The sequence below is a fragment of the Uloborus diversus genome, chromosome 10 (genome assembly GCF_026930045.1).
Source record: "Uloborus diversus isolate 005 chromosome 10, Udiv.v.3.1, whole genome shotgun sequence".
NCBI lineage: Eukaryota > Metazoa > Arthropoda > Arachnida > Araneae > Uloboridae > Uloborus > Uloborus diversus.
In genome coordinates this window covers 10,888,931-10,909,477 of record NC_072740.1, presented here as the reverse complement: position 1 = coordinate 10,909,477, position 20,547 = coordinate 10,888,931, and positions in this window count along the sequence as shown.

The window sequence follows — 20,547 nt, the reverse complement described above, 5'->3', positions numbered from 1 at the left end:
GCATTGAACAAAACAAATTCAATACATGCAGCGGGATCTAATAATTTAAATTTTTTAGGATATTTTTTAATACGAAAATGATGTCTGAATTTAAATTCAAATAATTAAAGCCTAGAGCAACGTTATTGTTCCATACAAAGGAGTGAAAACATCATTAGGAACACTGATCATCTTGCATATTATTATTTAAATTGTTGTGTCGAAACATTTTTGCATAAATCAATCACGAATTGTTATTTTATGCATTGATTAGCTTTCATTTCCTGCTTCCTCTAATGATCTACACTTTTATTTTGCTGGTTAACACATAACTAACAACAATTTTTGAGGCAAAGTTGAGACACACAAACTTCAAGTTCTTCGAAATTTAAATAGTTGTTCCGGCCATTATATTGCAGTTTTATTTATTTAGCTGCAACAGACATTTTTATTTCTAAAACCATATATTAAGGCCTAAGACTAGCATACAATTATTTCTTGCTGTTTTTCCTTGCCATATTCCAATCACATTTCTCCCCCTAATTTTACCTCTAACTCTACTCTTCACAAAGAAAATTTGGGAAATCGGACTAGAAGTTTGGCATTTCTTGATTTTTTTTTCTTTAAGAAGTTTTAAAGACACATAAAACATATATTCCAGTCACCAATTACGCCTTGGCAAGGGGAGTACAAAGCAACTAAAATGCAAGACTCACGGAAATTGAGCAGGTGCCAAAAAGGTGTCTTAGATCTCTTCAAATGAGTTTGATAACGGGTTAGAGAATATTTCACTTCGAAACTCAAAATAATGTTAAGTGGATGCTATCTTTGCAGTTTTCATGAAGTGCAAAGAGCCGGAATCAAGAATATTTTTAAACAACAATAAGGGAATCTAGAATTTCACCAGCGTCTTTTTCTTTTTTGAACGAAAAAAATGGGAAAATGTAGGTCTTGTGTATTATTTACCTTGGCTTGTTTATTTCCATGAAAAAGAATGTAGGGGGAGAAAAAGAACTGCTTAAAATAAGTACTGAAGATAAAACACCAATTTCGTCCAGTTGCTTTGGCGCATTACTTCCAATTATTATTTACTGTTTCTCTCGTGTAGTTTTAAAATCTTGAAGAAGACTACACATTTTTTCGATTGTATTATAAAAATTGCGCTAGAAGCTAAAACAGTCGGATATTTATAAAGGTTTGTAATTTCAATAGTGATAGAACGGATTCGCTTTCAGGATGTGTGGAATTGTCGACGGGTAACGGAGGTGAGAATTTTTGTGACGTAATTCCTTGTCCAACTAAAACGAACTGAAACATAAGATTAAAACAATAAATAAACTTAAACAACTCGTCCTTGAGCCACTTGTGAAGGAAATAATAAATAAATAAATATATACTTTTCATTAAACAAGTTATTAAGCAGCGGAAACAGTCACACCAGGTTTCTGACATGCCACTGAGGTGAGGATTCACATGCTGTGAACCAAAAATGTATTAAAGTAAAAATTATTATTATAAAAAGGGGGGGGGGGCAGATGTAAATAGATATATTTTTTGTGAAATTAAAAAACATTATTAAATGAATTGTTCCTCAAAGCTTTTACTGTAAAAGGCGTGTGACAGAAAAGTTACACTTTTTGAAGAATGACCCTTATCTGAAAATACAATAGTTTTATCCTTGCTTATATATTCGTTCAACAATAAAGTATTTAATGCGTTTGTGAAAAATAATAATTGCCTTTCAAAATGCTAATTTAATTTTATCCGTGGAATGGGTTTTAACTTTAAACATTGTAATTATGTAACTTTATTACAATGCGATTTAAGAATGGAATTAAATTATTTGTAGCTGCACCATTAGTTTTTACTTCAATAAGTATTCTACCATTCAATTTAAAATTTTGCATTGTAATTTTCATTCACTTTAGTACAACGGTATTGGTGACGTAATTTGTTTCAAAACTACTTTTATATTTTATTTAAACGTTTCATGATCTTCAAAAACAATAAGAGAAGTTTTTGTTTGTTATAATACATATAAATATGTATGCAGTTTTCTTTTAACAATAGCATGTGCTTATAATATTGTGAGCAAGTTGAATAAAAATGATAACATAAGTAAGAAAAATAAATCATGTTGCTTATGGATTGTTAGTTATACTTCACTAAACCTTGCTGAATGTATTTCTCTGATTGATATATCAATATAATTAACGATCTTTTTTTTCTTTTTAGGTAAGTTCCTGCTTTTCTTCTTTCAATTTTTTACCTGAAATGGTAAGGATTTTAATTCGTAAAATACTACACTTAAAAAAAATGATGAAATGAAATGAATAACAAAAAAAATTGTATGAAATAATTTGGTATCGTAATGTATGAAAAATTGAGCCAATTAGATAGACAATTAATTTGAATAATGAATGATTTTTTATTTTCTATCGAGTATGCTCAAAACGTTAAGTTTTATTATGGGCTATGTGCAACTTGAAATGTGAAGAGAAACTTCATAGTTAGATTAAATCAAAATTTAAAATCTAATTCTAATAATTTGTAATTAAAATCAGGGCTGTGGAGTCTGAGTCGGACTGATTTTGGGGTAAATGAGTTAAAGTCGGGAGTCGAAGGTTTAAAATTTCAAGAGTCCGAGTTTGAGCCGCTCATTTTCCCACCATGTCCGTAATTTTGCCAGTACTTGCAGAGTCGGAGTCGGACTAATTTTAGGTTAAAGGAGTTGGAAATGGAGTCGGAGTCCAAGGCTTTAAAATTACCAGAGTCGGAGTCTGTGATTTTTCCTCCGACTCCGCAGTCTTGATTTAAATCACTAGTTCATGTTCATATTGTGTGACAACAAGTATATGTGCTCAAATTATGAAGCACATTCATATCTTAAGCGTAGTTTAAAGTAAAATAATTCAGCTAATTGTTAAATGTAACTGAAAATATGAAGTGCAACTAAATGCTAAGTTTAGCTCAAATAACATGTGCTAAAGTAACATGAAAATGTTACTTTAACTCATTAAACATTGTAAAAGAATAAGAACAAACACAACTCTAAATGCTATCATATTCTAATTTTAATGTTAAGCGCAACCCAAAATATTTTTTGTAATTACAATTTTTAAGTATTACTTTATGCAAAGTGTAATTGAAATTGATTAAAAGTAATATAATGTTAAAAATAGCTCAAAATGTTTAGAGTAACCAATTAAACTCAAAATGTTACATATCACATAAAAAACAACAAAAGGTAATATGACATAACGGTATGTGCCAAAGACATCGTAACGAATGATGAATTTAAGTTCATAAATAACTTACTTGTACTCCATTTATCCAACAGTTTTTTTATTTATTTATTTATTTTTTGATTATTACTGCAAAAGCATTTGTGTTATCATATAGATACCTGTATCGTTGGATTTTCGTCAGTGCAACAATATAACACATAAGCTCATAAGGATACTCGGAATAAACAGGATAAGATCTTTTAAAATGTCTAATTATACAAAGGTTACAATGAAGAAGTGGTGTTTCATGAACAAGAAGTATATTTTACTTAAAAACAAAAGTGTGCAAAAACTGTATTTTCTTAGTCTTTGCCAGAACCCGAGTTGCGAGTAGTCCATTTTGAGACACTTCGGATGATTCAACTGTTTCAACTTTCAATGTACTTAGAGTAGAAATATCTGCGGTAGAGCCACTCAGCATCATAATTTTTGTTTGTATAAATTTCATCGTCCTTAACAATGCTTTTCTTTCCTCTTAAAAATTTTCTTTGCGACTTTCTTGTTCTTTTTGCTTTTTTTTTTTTGTAGATTTTTTTTTCCACCTTATGCTATCTTATATGCTTGACCCTTTTACTCTCTCCACACACGCTTTTATACATTGACTTTTCTTTTTCATTTTTTTTTTTTCATTTTCGTAGCGTTTCTAAGTTGATTTTTAAAGGAGAGTGGCTCAAATGCCTTAAAGTACCTCATTTCATGGTAAATTACAGCTAGTAGAGCGTAGAGCCGTTTCCATTGAGTTAGCGCCCCACAGCTGCTTATTTGTCTTTCTGTCATAATTTCGTACAGTACGAAATTCTTAAAAACATTTGATTAGAATCTATAATGGAACAACAAATATGGTGAGGCAGAATGAGACACTGTCCCGTTCTGCCCCACGGCTTTTCATTCCGCACCTACGAGTTATTTTTGATACTTTTACCGAAAACTATGGAATCCATTTACAGGGGCGCCCCGATGGGATTTTATCGTGACCTTCCAAAAATGTTCTTATTCGACAAATGTTGTTTAACAATTCGTCATAATTGTCATCATTCAGCAAAATTTGGAGATCTATTCGGCAAAATGATCATCATTCATCAAAATTTTGAGTTTTATTGAGAAAAACTATCTTTATTCGGCGAAATTTGAAGTTCCATTCGGCAAATTGAAAATTCCTACCCTCCCAAAAAATTGAAATTCGATTACACAGACGATCAACTTCCGTCCTTATATTTTCAGACCCTACGAAACTTTAACACCTTACGTGCACCAAAACCGTTCAAAAGTATTCAAATATGTATAATTGATCAAAGACATGAAGTTTTAAGACTTCATTCTCAAATTCCTTGAATGTCATGGCATTATTAACGTATCAACGAAAACGGCCAACTTTGGAGACTAAATCCATAATGTTAAAGCGGTAATGGTTATGATAGTTGTCATTAACATTACTTTACCTACTTTAAAGGATAATATAACAAAGCATTATGAGCATTCACCGTCAAAACAAAAACAATACTTCAAGGAATATGCGGAAGAAAAGTAAAAATGCCTCGAGATTTGTCTACAAGGATGTTAACACTAAGCCGTGCCATTGAAATCTAAAAATAAGTTTAAGCACATTAAGTTAGCTTAGCGATAGACGATTTACGGCGATACTCATTTTCCTTATCATAGCTTTCATTGATCCTTGTTATTAGAGCGATTCATTCTTTTTTTTTTCTATTTGTATTTTTATTTTTATTTGAGAAAAAAAAACTAACCAAGCAAAAAAAGAAATTCTTCGCTTGAGATTGCTACTTAGTAGATGAGAATGAGCTCAGTTAAGAAGAAAAAAATAAATTGCCGTAGATTTATTGTAGCTGCGAGTTTTTAAAAGTATTAATCTAAGTGTTATCTAAAAGAGATCTATTTGCTTTTTTTTCTTCTAAATTTCTGTCTGCGCAATTGATTTTCATGAGATTTTGTTCAAATAATCTGTTTCAGTATTTTTTCATTTTTAAGTTTTTGTCTATGTTTAGTAGAAAATTTTTCGGTGTTTTGGAGAAGAATCGACACTTTTCAATTTATGATACTTCTACAGAAACTTTGGTACAAGCTGTTGCGTAATTATCTTACAGTACTTGAGCACTGAATCTTAACAAGGAGAGCACAAAAATATCTATAACTGCTTATGTTCTCCAAAGTATTTAAATACTATTTTATAATTCAACTTTCCAAATGTTTTAATAGTTTGAAACAAGTTTTATTATCTGCCGTTCGAAAAGAAAAGCAATTAGCCATCAGTCATCTGAACAATCGTCATTGGTCCATCGGTCAAATAATGCCATCGATCATACAAATTTTACTGTGCTCTCCTAGTTCCTTTTTCATTTTTTCAAATGTTGTTTTATCATAAAAATTCAATACGTCCATTAACCTGGCATTCCGTCTCATTGGACTCCCCGTATGAGGGCTAATGGGAAAATTACATGTTTTTTTTTAAGTGTCCAACTTCGAAAATATGATGAGGTATTAATGTTCTTCTTTATTTTTTTTAGTAGACAAATGTCCTATTTATGACCTTGTTTACAAGAAAAAAAAAACTTTTGAACTTAGGCCATTGGAGTTCACTCTCCACTAATCCCTGAAATGTTTCTACTAATATTATGATTCATAGATGTTTCCTGAGCAATCGCTTATATAAATGCTACAGGCATTTAAATATATGAATACAGACATTTATCTTTGAATTGCTCGTTTATCGAGATATTAATAAAAAAACATTTATTTACTTTTTTATTTATTTATTTACTTTTTTTTTTTTTTTTTTTTGAAAGATTACATTTTCACCGACTACAGCTTGAAAAGACATTAGGCATATATTTGGAATTAAATTTTGCTTCACCAACAAACCCTTCTTTAGTGAAAAACTTCTTCCTTCATTCACTCATGAACTTCATGTTTGCTCGTCTATAAAGTTATTTAAGCATGATATAAGTATATTATAGGTAGCCAATAGCCATTTCTATGCGCTGAAGAAAAGATTCCTAGTGACTTCGAAACAGGCACCTTTTTCGCATAATATTTAATTGCCTGTATTAAATACTTTGACAACAAAATCAGTCTGTATTTTTTGTGAAAATAAATATCATTTCATACATTTAAAAAACTTACCATAAAAGCATAATGTATACCAGCCTTTCTATTTCAAACTTTTGTCAAATTGGAAAGACATTTCAGCAGCAATTTGGTAGGGTGTACCCATTACAAATATTACATTTTCAGTAAAGTATTTTGCTCTCTTTCGCAAATGTAATCCCAGGCTAAATGAGAAAAATATTTAAGTAGCGATTTTCTTAATTTACGTTCTTTAAAGTTGCCTTAGGGAAACAAAGTACCAAAATATCATCACGCTAAAGTTGATTATTACAAAAAGTCGAAGAATTTCGGAATGTTTTAAGACGCTATCCTCCAATTACAAATCCGGTTGTCTCAGTAGTTTCACCGTGACACTGACGGGTGTTCTTCCGTGTTTTTGAAGCGTTTTTCTTTTTTTTTTCTTTTCCTTTTAGTATTTCATTCTCTCTCTAGCATGGTGCGCAGCTAAATTCTCATTATTCTTGCAAGACAGTTTTTGTTTGTAAGTAGCAGTTTAACCTGATGGCAAGCAATCCCTGAAACTTTGTATATTTTTCCGTTCTCTGAATCACACTTAAATGGTTTGCTATAGTTTTGTTGGAAAACGGAAAAAACTTTCCAATAAATAACCAGAAGACTCAATCAGCTTAATTTCATTTTAATTCATAAACAGAACAATACTGCCGTGGGCAGATAAACGGTAGTATCTGCAGAAATGAATTTTCGAGGTATTTAAAGAAATGTGTGGCGAGTTCAATACAAACAGTAGGGAAATGTTGCAATTAGACTTTTTTTTGCGCCTTTTTTTTCAGCGGAAACTAAATAAGCAAGCTTGTACAATAAAGCTAACGTACAACAGATGACAAAAAAAAAAAAAAAAAAAGAAAAGAAAAAAAAGGCAAAAATGAAAAATTTCCAGTTACTGCCCTTTTCTTGCCCACGGTAGAATAACGGCAAATAGCTTTCTTATATTTAAAGTAATACTGCCGTGCGCTGGTAAACGGCAGTATCTGCAGAAATGAATTTTAGAGATTTTGCGGGTTCTTTTCAGGGAAACCAAATAAGCTAGCTTGTACAGTAAAGGTAACATACAATCCATAACAAAAATGAATAAAAATGAAAAATTTGCAGTTACTGCCCTATCGCTGTCTGCATTAGAATACTAGTTTACATGTCAAAGCATAATCGCTCAAGCCACACAAGGAACGTAGTGAATAATATTTAACCAGCAAGAAAAACCTCAATATTAAAATATTTTACCAACTTATTTCAGAAAAATCTTTTTTTAATATTTCTGTTTGGTAAAATGTTGAAAAATAGCATGAAAACTATTTTATTGGAAGTGTATAATGCCTTAAGGATAGGAAATTAATCAGAAATTATTAAATGAAGCAGTTAGAATGATAAAACAATTAAACTTTACATTAATTAATTTTCGCTAAAAGTGATTGGACAATAAGTAGAAAAGCTAGCTATTTAAGGCCATTTGACGGGAAGACTGACATTTTGTCCCGTACGTGACAGCTCATAAATTTGGTTAAAAATGATATTTTTTAAGGCTACTAAAAACACAATCATATGTGTGATTTTTTTTTTTTAAACGAAGAAAAAAAAAGTTCATTACCCTTTAAAATTGTTATTTTTTGGTAAAATGTATCAGCTGTCACGTGCGAGACAACATGACGACTTTTTGACGAATGGCCTTTTTAAGCGCAGTTTTAAAAATCAACTTTCAAGAATTTATGCACATAATGGATAGACAAATGCAAAAAAGAAGTAGAGAAACATAAAGTGTTGAGCAATGAAAGAACTTAGGAGAATTTACCATAAAATTGCGCTCCATTTTAAAATATAGAATAGTTAAAGCATAAATAAACAGCATTAATACAACTCAAAGGAATTCTTATTCAAAATTTAACTCAATATGCGAGAAATAATGTTCAGGCTCACAGTCATATTAAGTGCAAAGTTTTCAACATAAAGAAAAGAAACTCTTAATTTCAAGTCCTTTATCTGTGTAATGTGTTTTAAAACTTGAACGACTGTAAAACAAATGTAACTTTGCCATATGAAATGCACACTGAAAGCTAGACATAAGCTTTAAGAAAAAATCTTGGACTTCCCAGAGATGACGGAAGCTTGAGGAAAATAGATTAAGTTGTAGGGAACTGTGCTGGACAAAAAATCTCACAGCAGACGCACATGACAGCTATCATTCTGCATCTGTGATGATGTAATGGCTCTAAAATGGCAGTAACTTCAAAGCTTCTAAACAGCCCAGGCTTTTCTTGTTGCAGAAGTTTTACTGTTTCTTTCCCCCAAGCTTTGTGCATTTTTTTCCATTTAGATATGTTTATGATGTCTTTATTTTAAGATTTTCATAGTTCTTTAAACGTCTTCATTTCTTTTTAAAATACATGGAATTTATTCTTTGTCGAATTTATAGCAAGGGGAAGTTTTTTTTTTTTTAATGAAAATTAAAAGCCTCAAAATTATTTTCATACTTATGTTTTTAATCTTACAATTTCGATGAAATTTTAATATACATTTCCAATTTGAATATTTTGCTAACAATTCTAAAACCTCAGAGCTAGAACAACGTAAGTCACGTATCCGTTACTTTAGAGGAGAGATGAGAAACGTTTGCTTTTGGAGTATGCAAAAGATGGGACGTGCTCCTTTCACACTGGAAAATTAACAATTTAACGCGCAAAGGATTTTTTTTTTTTAGAATTACGTTCACATGGCTCGGTGCGAAATACAATTCTACTTACAATGCACTAATAAACAGAAAATTGCAATTTTTGTACTTACGTTAATCAGACTTTGAGGTACAGAATTGTCTCTCTGATTTCCAGTATTATTTCTGTTTCTCTTTGTCTCTTGAGCAATTTTTAAATTTGCATAAATAATACTACTTCTATATAAGAGTACTATTGTTGACGTGTCCATAGTTAGATACACTATGGAAAGTTTGAGTGCCATTGCATTAAGAGGACCAGTGCACTTCTTGAGTTATTCACAGACAAATCAACACAAGAAATATTTTCAACTCATAGAGAGGAAAAAACACGTACGAACCGGTAGAAGTCGAACCTGCGACCTCTGGCATATGAAGCGTAGCTTCTACCACAGAGCCATGGAGACCCCATCTATGAGTACTGAAGTATTTTTTGATTTTTCTTTTAGAAGAACTTGAGCAGTCGTCATAACTCCTTAAATAACATGCAATCACCTAAGGATTCTAAACTCATTTTGTGTTTCATCTATAATGGTAGCAGTTACAGGCGTTTTAAAGTAACTATTATTATTTCTTTATCAAAAATCACGCATACGAAGCACCAAAGTTTAATTTTTTTCTTTCTCCCCTGCTAAATTTTTCTAAGTGAAAAAAAAAAGTAAAGACAACGCTAAACAACTATTTTGGGGTTCATGTTACATGCATGAACGGTTCATTGTTTTATGCAACTGTTTTTGTACCGATGCATAATTTTAGAGCGATGCCTAGCGATAGGGTGAAATTCGTATAATGTTTTCTTTTTACCTGTTTTAAAATCAAGTATTTGGTGTAGAGCTTTTATTTTTTATTCCATGAGCTAGATGAGAATAAAAGTGTATGGTACTTTCATTAAATTTTCAAACTCTGTTGCTTTTCAGTACTCATTATTTTAATACTAATTTTCATACTTTCTGCACTTTCTTTCGTATTGTACAGCCGATAAAAATTCATATCATTTTATTTCTTAAAATGTAAGCATTTTGAATTTCTTTTGCACTACGTAGCTAGCTCTATTATTGGACACATATTTTCCATTTAAAAACGTTTAATGACCTCAAACTTTACTTAAAATACCTGCACTAACACTAACACCATTTGTCATAAATCAACTCATCTATGAACATATCTTTAATCATTATTTTAGCAACACTATAAACATCTTAAAGCACACGCATGACTTACCAAAACTAAGTGCGCCATTTTTGGCCAGTCTTTTGAGTCATTTCTTCTTTTTTTTTTTTACTGAAGACCGTTGGAAGGCAAAAATAAGATGACACTTCTAACCATGGATGAAATTCCAAGTAGCTTGCGTTGAAATGCGTGTCTAATCCTCTGCTATTTCATACTCTATATAAAAAGAGCTTAGCTTCAAATCAATGAATTATTCATCACCTTGCGTTGGTATTTGGTAATTTGCATCAATGATTGGTCGCTTAACTTTGAATTGAAGACGTAGTGTTAGAAACTATATAAATTTATCTGAATGTAATTGTTATTTTATCTACTTCGCAAGTAGTATCGTTTTCGGAGTGATAGCTAGGTTGTATTATATTGTAACTTGATTAATTTACTTTAAAGCAGTATAAGACTTCTTACGTGTTTCGAGGAATACATTATGGAGGAGTGAATTACACGAAAACAGTAGATACCATGATTGTGGTTAATACCGTAAAAAAGTTAACATTCTAAAGATGAAATGTAAGATAGTAGGGAAAGCAAAGATATGTCGTATTTTTACTTTAATATTTGGAATGTTTGGCATTTTGAATTTAAAACATTAAAAAACACATCAATGTAATATTTTTGAAAACAAAAATTGGCTTCTCCCTCCTTTCCATGATGCAAAAATTTTGTCATCAAATATATTTGATAATAATGTGTTTCAAAATATAACGAATAAAGTTTTTTACTGATAGATGAAGGGGGGGGGGAGGCTTAAAAACAAACCATGCGGCTAGTATCAAAGATATGGCTTATCTTTCGGGGAGTTTTTAAACCCTTCGTTGAATTATTTTTTGGGGGATATATATCTATATTTCTACTTGTGATAGTTTTTCAGTTTGGATGATATTATTTACATCGTTATGGAGATAAATGCAATTATTTAATATATTTATACTCGATAAATAATTTGCTTGGTATATCACTTTTGTATAAATAATTTTTATTTAACTGTTATTCTTAAATTGTGTCAAATAATAATTTTAAAAAAAGTTAAATTCAGCAATCTCAATCTATCAACAATCTACAATGCCGCTGAACAAAACATACCTCAAAAAAATAGGGGAAAGAACACGAAATGAGACTATTTATGTTCTGCAACTACAAAACGATGATATACAAACATCAAAACCAGGAATTTTAAACCATTTCCATAAACATTAAAGTTAATTTCTGTAACTAGGAATGATTAAAAAATAAATAATTGTTAATGAGATTAATTTTAGGGGTCAGGACGATTATCTCTTAGAATTTTTAAAACTTCGATCATTTCAGCCTTTTCGATGTTCATCAAAATGAGTTTTACCCCATCCTTGTTGGCCATTTGGTTTATTATTGTAGTTTTTCTTTCATGAAATGCTTTTGGAAGCTATTTTTACAAAACATTATTCAATCTATTTCCTATACGCTTACTAAAATGTACTTATGAAATTTTTGAAAAAAGTCGAAGAATTTTTGTGTGTGTCAATGAACTTACATCTACTTTTTCTCTTTTTAATCAAAATAAGATTTCATCATGCACTTGTTAGAAATTTATGGAGACGATGCTGGAAATAGCGGAGGGTTGTTTTTAGTCCATCTTCATACTGTTATATAATTCCAAATATGTTAATACGTGAGAAAACAGCTTATGTGCTTTAATTAATCGTCTATTATTTAAAAATATCAGTAAATTAGCCATTCCAAATAAAAATTTAGGAAACAAATTGTACCATCTCTTTCGATAAAAGAGTTTCAGGACACACACAAAAAAATAAATAAATAAATAAAACCGAAAAAAAAACCCTTGGTAAATAATCACATAGAGAATGCTTTCTCTCTTAAAAGAACATATAAGTGGTGTAATTTAAATAGTGAAGAGTTTTCTGATGCACTTTTTTGAAATAATCCTTTAATTGCATGGAGAATGTTCCCTTAGAAAAATAATGAAATTGTGGGTGAAATATTTCATTTATTTATTTATTTTTATTTTATTAATTCATTTTTTTTTCTACTCTGTGTTTTTTTTTTTTTTTTTGTACTTTTGGAAATCTCCTTGCGAAGTTTTCCCTTGAACTGCGATACTTATAACAAATTTTATAAATAAAAGTAAGCTGCATCCTTTAATCGTCATTTTATGTTTAACAAGCCTGAATAAAAGGTAGAAGTTACACTAAATCAAGTCAGTCATATATGTTTTTAATATTATTTCGTATGTCTTGAATATACATAAACGGAAAAAAACATCCTAACTTTCGAAAATGTAAAGGAAAATTTTGCAAATGAACACCAAAAAGCAATTTCAACTCTTTATTATGAACCTTTAGAGAATTTCTTCAATGCGTATTGATACAGTTATATAAACGAGCTGATGTGTGCATCACATGACTTCCTTTTACACCAATTTAATGCTATTTCCCTATTATTGCAATTTTAATGGGATTCTCTCTCTAACTCTTTAAATATCACTAGCAATGGCCACATTGAAAGCAGATTTAAAAAAAAAAAAAAAATCGCCAAATTTTTCGCCAAGTTGGCGACAAAACTTGGCAACCAAAAGACTGGCGATATATCGCCAAGTGACCGCCAAATTATAACACCACTTGAGTTTGCATCGAAATTAACAATGATTTCCCCCCAAAAAGGTGCAAAAGACCCCTTTAGAAACACCCGAATGCAACCAAAATAGGAGGTGCACAACTAGACCCCACTACGAGTCTATGTACCAAATTTCAACTTTCTAGGACATACCATTTTTGAGTTATGCGAGATACATACGCACATACGCACATACACACATACGCACATACATACAGACGTCACGAGAAAAGTCGTTGTAATTACCTCGGTGATGGTCAAAATGGATATTTCGCGTGTCTATACATTCTTAGGCACTTTTCCGCATGTGGTCGAATCGAAAAAAAAACTCAACATTCATTTGGGGGTGAGCAAAATGGAAATTAAGGGCGATTTTTGAGTGAAAATTTTTTCGCGAATACAATACTTCCTTTTTTGTAAAAGGAAGTAAAAACGAGCTGATGACATCACATGACTTCCTTTTACTCCTATTCAATGTCATTTCCCCATTATTGGCAATTTTAATGTGATTCAATAATTTATTTTCTAAATATCACCAACAGTGGCCAATTTAAAACCAATTTAAAAAAAAAAAATTGTCGCCAAATTGGCGATAAAACTTGGCGACCAAAAGACTGCCGATATATTGCTAAATGTCCAACAAATTATAAAACCACTTGAGTTTACATCGAAATTAACAATGATTTCCGCTTAAAAAGGGGCAAAAGACCTCTTTAGAAACACGCGAATGCAACCAAAAGGGGAAGTGCACAACTAGATCCCACTAGGAGTCTACGTACCAAATTTCAACTTTCTAGTACATACCATTCTACAGTTATGCGACATACATACGCACATACATACGTACATACAGACGTCGCGAGAAAACTCGTTGTAATTAACTCGGGAAACGTCAAAATGGATATTTCGGGCGTCTATACGTTCTTAGGTACATATGTACGTGTGGTCGGGTCGAAAAAAAAAACTCAACATTCATTTGGGGGAGAGCAAAATGGAAATTAAGGCCGATTTTTGAGTGAAAATTTTTTTCGCGAATACTATACTTCCTTTTTTGTAAAAGGAAGTAAAAAGAGGTTCTTTCTTACACAACAGCGTTTAAACGCTCTGTATATGCCTGAAGCTAGAAAATTCATATTTTTATACGTTGTCCACTAGAATGTTCTAATTAGGAGAAAGACAAGTTATATTTTTTAATTAGTACTTGATTTCCTGGTACATATTTTACTGTTGTTAACACGATACTTCGTGTGCGGAGACGCCTTTTGTTGTGAAGACATTTAACCAAAGTCATTTTCAAAAGCTTTAAGTAAATAGGGCAGATTGTCGATTTGATGCATTATTATCTGAGCTTCAATTTTTTTTCCCATGAAGAACTCTTTTACTCGATTAACCAGTCACTTGATGTATATAATCGATGCTGATAAAGGTGTGGCGCAAGCATCAGGGATCGTGGTAAATCGAAAACATTTTTGAAAGGTAAAGATTACATGCAGTTGGAAGAGGTTTGTGAGAATGGAGATCAGAGAGCGAAAGAAGAGTGAAATCTGGGTCGCATGATTTTTAGTTTTCGTTGTTATTCATTTCTGTTTCTGAATAAGAACCTGTTTGCATCACTAGACTATCTTACATGCTAGTTTAATTTGTGCTTGTTACCGTTTCACTACGTTTAATGATAGTTAGCGATAGTGTTTCAATGGTAATTTGCGTTTTTGAGCATTGCAACAATTTATTAGCAACAATATTGCTTAATATTAATCCATAATTATAATTAACTGTGTTGTGGAAAATTGTTGCTGTAATCCGTAATAGTAACATTGCAAAGTTAAATTGATCTGTTGCGCATCAGTTTGCGCTGATTTCGAAAATGAGTAACTGTATCCAGAGGCTTCCCGAACTGATGATAATTTGCCGAAAGGAACTCCAGATTTTGCCGAATGATGATGATTTTGCGGAATAACAATAGATTTTGCCAAATGATGACAATTATACCAAATCGTCAGACATTGCTGAAAAAAATTTGCCGAATGTGGACATTTTTGGAAGGTCACAGTGACCTCCCGTGACCACCCATCGGGACGCTCTTGACTGTATCGCGTTGTTTAAAACGAATCGCCATCCTGGCCGGTGTTCTGAGATTTGTAGAAGAGCTACAGGGTCATTTCACGGAAAAAGACATTTTGTGCCGCACGTGATAGATCTATATTCAATTTCAAAACGTGTAATAAGCAACATTTTTTGCCTGAGAAATCACACGTGTTTGTGTAGTTTCTTATGCAAAAAATATTCGTTCATTGTTTACATATGAATTTCGACACGAAATATAGTGCTGTCACGTGAAGGAGAAAATGTCTGACTTTGTGTGGAATGGCTCACTATTTGCTTCTTTTTGAAACACTGGAAAATGATTAGTAAGAAAGCAAAATATATACTATTCAATGAATTTGCAGCAACAGATTAGTAAGAAAGCAAAATATATACTATTCAATGAATTTGCAACAACAGATTGGTAAAAAAGCAAAATATATACTCAATGAATTTGCAACAATAGATTCGAAGGATGTAGTGCTAGAACTAAGAACTCTAAAGCTGGTGTTCAAAAGTGTGTCCCACATGTGACAGATTAACTTCTTTATCAAATAACAATTAAAAAAGAAATTGTTTAAAAAGTGCTTAATAAAACGCACGAATCAAGTACTTTTACTAGCTCAGAAAGTTTTAACTTTCGGCTCTTATTATTTTTTATATTAATGAAATTATACGGAAAATGTAGTCCAACTTGTCCCACACATGACCATGAAAAATCATCTTACATAGTCTGATATACTATTTTGGAGTTCTAACTGTACTAATATGTTGTTAAATTTTGTGAAGAGAATGAAGGAGTGCAGGTCGATCAGTACTCACAAGAAATCAAAAGAAATATGGGAAGCAATGTTATGTTGCTCACCATATTGAATGATGTGTAGCTTGTTGAGTGATTTCCTACTTTCATTAGATGTCAAGAAGACATAAGTTTGATTTATGCAATGTTTTATGCTATCTGAAGAGTAGTGCTGTCGAGACTTCTTACCATCTTCAGCGCAGTTTTGTAACCCATTTCGATGGTTCTCCCTAACCTTTTTCAGTAATTCTAGCATCCTCTCTACAGGAAGTTTTCTGTCAATTTTGGAAAGTCCTTCAACAATCATTCTTGGTAGAATTTTCTAGCTAAATAAATGATAAAATGCATCGCAGAGATTACTTACATCATTCGCCGTACCCGCAAGTTTAATGTAAATTTTTCTGAGGAAATTTACTATTTTTACTCAACATCACAATGTCAGGGGTGGCTACAAGGAAGGGAAGGGTTACGGCGCATATTGCGTCTTTGAAATTCTTAGGGGGCTTTTTGAGAAGACTTTCTTCGGGGTAGGAGGTTCTCGTTTTTGGAAGGGGTGCTCCATGGCATTTTAGAAAGCATGCCATTGCTCTTGAGGTGTTGGACACCCTTGACAATGTGTTCTATAAAATCGTTGGACGAGTGATATGAAACAATAGGCGGAAGGAAGGGGAAAGAAGAAAAAAATGCACATCACTAGTGAAAGATGGAATAAAGTAACTTGATTCATTACTTCAATACGGTAAGCCGATTTCATAACAACTTTTGATTCATTACCATAACTTGACTCATTTACCGTAACTTCGCGGTGGCTGTAGCACATGCATGTTAGTGTCTAAAGATGACAGTGAATTATAAAACATACATCACATGTAAAGTACTCGAAGACCTTTGACTTTTCACAAATATTTGCTTCATATCCTTAGTCCTCTAACTCATAAGCTTCAGCACTAGAGCGCAGATTTTTGTGCGTTCTTCTTGAGTTCTAAGTAGACTTCTGCAGCATGTAAAGTATAGAAAATGCTGTCATGAACAGCTTTTAAATCTTAGAAAAATGTTCCCCGAGACTCCAAACAATAGTCTTGGGTCGGCCTCAAACGAAATTGGTGAAATTTGCATCATGATTTATCAGCATATTATTCAGCGAATTCTTGTATCGAACTTTGGCTCGTTTTCAAAAGCTGGAAGTTACTTCACGCTTCGCTTTGTCATTTTGTTTATATGAGTTACGGCACTTTTTGTTCTGTCATAAATATCTTTCAACGGTGTATATAGGCTATCTGGGAGTCAAAAAGCAAATAATTACTCAATCTTCACATGCCTGTTTTGACAACTGGGAGTCCAATTTTTTAGAATTCTTCTCACGTGATCTGGTATTTCACTACTGTCTTTTTATGAATCTTTTAACTATTTCAATATTTTTAAAAAACTGAACTGGGGCCATGTGCTAATCCTTACCAATTGACAAAGCAACACGGAATTAACGAAAAGGATTATGCACATTGATTTTGCCTACTGGTAGACATACAAGCACAGGACGCCAGAGTTGCAAATGGAAAGTCAGAGTACAAGTGGAACAAGTTAAGCAAATCTGATTTTCCTTAACAACAAGGTAAATGATAGACAACGGGCATAAACTTAATACGGGCTGGTATATTGTGACTCGCGAACAAACCGAATACCAAACATTTCGTTAAATGTTAAACTGAAAGATGAATTTTGTACCTATTTGGTACGAAAAACCTAAGGTGTTTCTAAATGAATTTGGTTTAGGTGTACCATTTGCTCCTCATACATATCTGCATTTCAAACCTTGATTGATGCTAATAGATCTTAAAGCACAATACATTATCACTACGCTATCGTCACTATCGTATAATTCTAAATTTAAGTGAGAACATTGTATTGTAGACTACCATATTTTATATACAAATAATACTGTATAACGATTAGAGCGAACTGCAGCCAAAAGTGGACAGTTTTATTTCTTTTATTTTTCTTTAATTGTTCTTAAAAACAAAATACCTGTGAATTTTTATTTCCTGTAACAAATACTCCTTATTATCAAAGATTATTTGTTCATCCATTGCATGAGAATGAAATTATTTCCAAGCGTATTAATAAACTAGTCAAAGAGGTATTACACAAAAAAGAAAGGAAAAGTTTCAAATAATTGACTTCTGCATTGAGTATTATTAATATCCAAATCATGATATTATTTTGAGAAAAATTTTGAGATGGGAAAAAATGAGTATACCAATGAAGTTTGAGAGCATTGATTATTTTAGTTAAAAGATGAGCCCATACTTTATTACTGAACTTTTTGTTCAATAAAATTTATGAAAAATGCAACGAAGTGGAACATTTTCAAGCAAAAGATGCTAACATTTTTTTTAATTTCTAGATAAATGTTTTAAGATTAATCGAACGAAAAATAGGACACTTTTAAAATCACTTTTGAATTTATTTTTCTAAATTTAAATATTTTTAAGTCGTTATCATTACGTGTTTTTACTACTTAACAATTAATCAACTAGCCAAAATTCTTTCTTCATTACTCAAGTAGATTCACATAAATTGTCATTGTAAGAAAAGAAAACTCTAAAATAATTTTGTTTTCGTCTTTTGAAATTGATAACTTTTCATTAGTTTCTAAGACTAAATTCTTAAAATTTTAAACTTATTTTTAAAGAACTAAGAATGCTCAAGAATCACATTTAACTATATTATAAATCTATAAAACATCATCTATATTACATATATAGTTATATAATATTTATATATATATATATAATATATTCTACTAAATAAGGTATTAGTTAATTATAAAAATGTTCATTCTTGATTTTTGTATTGGAAAGTATAAATAACTAATCATATATACCGTAAGAAATATTTGGTATGTAAGAAAAAGATACGAAACCAGAAAAAAAAAACATTACAAGTACGCTTTTCCTCCAAACCAGAAAGATTTTTATATTTAGGAACACAGTGTGCCTCCCCGGTACAGTAGCAATAAGGAAGTGGAATTCTCTCTCCAGTAATGATGCCGAATACCCCTCTAATTGAATGAAAAAGAAGATGGATTGGACGAAGCTAAATTACCGTAAATTGTATCGTTATTACGCATATCGGTTTCTATAATTATTTCTCGCACATTTCGTAAAGAAAGATTTTGAATCGATGAAAACGTCATATTGGTATAATAAGCATATTATATGCATATATAAATATTAACGTAACAGGAGTAAAACTTTTTTTTTATAATATGCATACTAAACTTGAACTGAATGCATCATAATGAGAATAGTTAACAGATATTGTGTTAAACGTTACCTTACTATGTTTTACTCTCAAGGCTATGTTTTTCTTTGATTGTACTGAAAAGATAAAGATTACTATGAATGCATCATAATGAGAATAGTTAACACATATTGTGTTAAACGTTACCTTACTGTGTTTTACTCTCAAGGCTATGTTTTTCTTTGATTATACTGCCCGTTTTATTTCATGCTATTACCAATATAATTATGTTTGGAAATAATGTGACATTGAATGCTTAATTAATGACGACAAAGTTTTGAAACTGTTTTGATGTTTCTTTAGGCTGTTCAATATATTTGCATGGATCAGATATCTATGCAAACATTTGCACTTTATTTTCAGAATTTTAAACTTTGGGTTTTAATATTCGTATATTGGACTATAAGGAACCATTAGGTGTTATAAAATAAAAACTCAATTGACTGAAACAATTTATATTTGAGAAAAAAAAATGTTGTACGTGTTGCGATTGTACGATCATGTCCGCTACGCATTCAGATCTTTATTTCTTACGTGCAAAAAATATTTTTTAATAAATTGATGTTTTATATACTGATACATAATGTTTGCTTATATTTAAATATTTAAACATTCAAAACCAAAACTTAAAAGTCCCGGAATAAAAGCAGATAGTACGCAGACACACATACACAAATATGTATTTATTTGCATACCGAAAGTTTTAATCTATAACTGTTTCTTGCCGCAAACTCAAAGATGAAGAAATCGAGACAGTAGTGTAAATATCACGGTCTTAGAGGGTCTTCTTTTTTTCCTTACTTGTGTGTATCAAATAAAGCTCATTAGCATCCAAGGGAAAAAAACTGAAAAGTTAAATCATTAATTAAATAAAACAGAAAATGCTAAAGTTGTTTATTTTGTAAGTCGAATTTAAAATGTAACGCGTCAACACAATAAAGGGTCAAAAAATATTTGTAGTTAAATTAACTAGTTGCAAAACCGTTTTATCCTAAATCAAACTACAACAGTAATTATCACTCTTAGTCTCAATTGAATAGAACGATAGCTGAGATAATCGGAGGGATAGTGGCCTGATGAAAATCAAGCCACCGGACTTAATTAACAGAAATAACAAAACCACAAATAAGAAATCAAATTATATATTCTGTTTCCCTAACCGGTTTTTGCTGCAGCTTTCTTATGACGACTCTAAACTAGAAACTTGCTGGAAGAGAACTTGCTTTGAATTTGGGGACAGCCCCCTAACTAATATTTCTTCGGAGTAAAATCCAACTCTATCAGTGAATGAATTGTTTGTGGAGTCACTGACTTTTTGGCAGCGGCTAAGGAGGCCTGGGATCTCTTTCGTTCTCTTACTCCTCATTTGCTTCGTTCATTCATCAAAGCAGGACAGAGTGATTGGCGTAGATCGAATCAGA